Genomic DNA, 2,711 nt, shown 5'->3' with positions numbered 1-2,711 from the left:
TTCCAACCCAGAATCCAAGTTGCCGGCATTCTCCCTCTTTATGTAAACCATGTATAATAAGAGATAATAGGCATAAGTATTGTGACATAATGTGTAATAACAATCCATAATGCAATAAATATTGATATAAAAGCATGATGCAAAATGGACGTATCAGCGAGGCGTTGGGCTCTAACTGGACCCGAGTGATTGCACTGCACTTTCCCCCTGAGGGTAGGAAAATCATGATCGGGATAGCGGACGTAAAGCTATTGAACTTAGGTATACTCTTTCCTTTTGTCGAAGTGGAATCATAGAACAGAATGTGATACGATGAGATAGAATGCAATAGAAATATAAACAAGGATAGCGAACGGGTTACGTACTCCTAAGGGTCAAAGCAAGCCCTTTAATTCAATTCTTTATTCTGACATTAAAATTCTTACATTAAAGAATGAATAAAATCTCCCCAAGTAGGATTCGAACCTACGACCAGTCAGTTAACAGCCGACCGCTCTACCACTGAGCTATTGAGGAATAAGGGGGGATTCGACCTCCTAGAGTTCAACTCCCGCTCTCAACCCATGAACAATATGAGTCCGAAGCTTCTTTCGTAACTCCCATAATTTCTTCGTAGTGGCTCCGTTCCATGCCTCATTTATAGGGAAGCCCAAAGTGGCTCTATTTCATTCTATTTCACTTCCTAGCACTTCCTATCATTTAATATCCATCCCTTTGGTCTTATTGACATAAGAGATGTCATTTATAGTCTATCTCTTTCTATATATGGAAAGTCAAGAAATTCTCATCGAAACATCGAGAAATTGTGCATATAGAAAACTCTAAAGAAAGAAAAAAGGAGACCCATGCCATGATTTTCAAATCTTTTCTATTTAGTAGTCTAAGTTTCTCGATGAGGATAATTAATTCGGTCGTTGTGGTCGGACTCTATTATGGATTTCTGACTACATTCTCCATAGGTCCCTCTTAGATCTTCTTTCTCCAATCTTGGATTAGGGAAGAAGGAGATATTCGCGACTACTGGCGATTTCATTATGGGGCAGCTCATGATCTTCATATCGATCTATTATCCACCTCTGTATCTATTCTTTCTTAGCTAAACAGGTGGAAGATCTATCCAATTTGGTTATATTATATCATGGACTCGAAAAACGGATCTGAATTTGACTGAAATGCACGATCTTCACAGGTATCACTTTTGACGATACCTAAAAGGTGGAATAGCAATTTTCGAACCATTTCCTATAAGAGAATGGTTTCCATTACTTTGAGAAATGGAACATTCTGTAGTATTAGTAAGAGGAGGAAGGGTTAAGGATTTACCCGGTGTGAGATATCGCATTATTCGAGGAACCCTAGATGCTGTCGCAGTAAAGAATCTTCAACAAGGGCGTTCTAGTGCGTTGTAGATTCTTATCCAAGACTTGTATCATTTGATGATGCCATGTGAATCGCTAGAAACATGTGAAGTGTATGGCTAACCCAATAACAAAAGTTTCGTAAGGGGACTGGAGCAGGCTACCATGAGACAAAAGATCCTCTTTCTAAAGAGATTTGATTCGGAACTCTTATATGTCCAAGGTCAATATGGAAATTCTTCCAGAGGTTTTCCCTTACTTTGTCCGTGTCAACAAACAATTCGAAATACCTCGACTTTTTCAGAACAGGTCCGAGTCAAATAGCAATGATTCGAAGCACTTCTTTTTCCATTACACTATTTCGAAAACCTAAGGACTCGATCGTATGGATATGGAAAATACAGGATTTCCGATCCTAGCGGGAAAAGGAGGGAAACGGATACTCAATTTAAAGTGAGTAAACAGAATTCCATACTCGATCTCATAGATCCCTATAGAATTCTGTGGAAAGCCGTATTCGATGAAAGTCGTATGTACGGCTTGGAGGGAGATCTTTCCTATCTTTTGAGATCCACCCTACAATATGGGGTCAAAAAGCCAAAAAAATAAGTGATTTTAGCCCTTATAAAAAGAAAACAGATTCTTGAACCTCTTTCACGCTCATGTCACGTCGAGGTACTGCAGAAAAAAGAAATGCAAAATCCGAACCAATTTTTCGTAATCGATTAGTTAACATGGTGGTTAACCGTATTATGAAAGACGGAAAAAAATCATTGGCTTATCAAATTCTCTATCGAGCCGTGAAAAAGATTCAACAAAAGACAGAAACAAATCCACTATTGGTTTTACGTCAAGCAATACGTAGAGTAACTCCCAATATAGGAGTAAAAACAAGACGTAATAAAAAAGATAAAGATAAGCAAGACTAAAAAAAATATTTGTCGGAATAGCGGAATACAAAATTAAGAAACACAAAAAAATAAAGGGGAATCTCACCCCCTTCTTTATCATAAAGAAAAGATATATTTTAAAATTCTTTAAAAAGAAAAAGAAGTGCCTCTATATTTATATTATAGATTTATCCACTTAGATGAATAAATATTATTAAGGAATATGTATCACAATCCATCTCGAGGTATTTGGATCAATACCTATTCGGTGGAACTTTTTTTTTCTCTGCCAGGAACCAGATTTGAACTGGTGACACGAGGATTTTCAGTCCTCTGCTCTACCAACTGAGCTATCCTGACCTTTTCTTGTGCATCATCCTAGTAGAGTATTTGTATCTATGTCAATTAAAAGGACTAAAAATTAATTAAAGTATTTCAAATTTTAAATTTGAAAATGGGGGGG

At 37.1% G+C, this 2,711-nt stretch overlaps 2 non-coding genes across 2 annotated transcripts; both read right to left on the bottom strand.

Annotated features, from left to right (window-relative positions):
* Positions 1–444: 444 nt before the first annotated feature.
* On the bottom strand, positions 445–516 carry TRNAN-GUU (transfer RNA asparagine (anticodon GUU)). Its single transcript has one exon. It is a non-coding gene; the product is annotated as a tRNA-Asn (tRNA).
* Positions 517–2,535: 2,019 nt separating this feature from the next.
* Positions 2,536–2,608, bottom strand: TRNAF-GAA (transfer RNA phenylalanine (anticodon GAA)). The gene has a single exon. It is a non-coding gene; the product is annotated as a tRNA-Phe (tRNA).
* Positions 2,609–2,711: the final 103 nt, after the last annotated feature.

The sequence above is a fragment of the Triticum aestivum genome, chromosome 3A (assembly GCF_018294505.1).
Source record: "Triticum aestivum cultivar Chinese Spring chromosome 3A, IWGSC CS RefSeq v2.1, whole genome shotgun sequence".
NCBI classification, from domain to species: domain Eukaryota; kingdom Viridiplantae; phylum Streptophyta; class Magnoliopsida; order Poales; family Poaceae; genus Triticum; species Triticum aestivum.
This window is presented reverse-complemented; position numbering and strand designations above follow the sequence as displayed.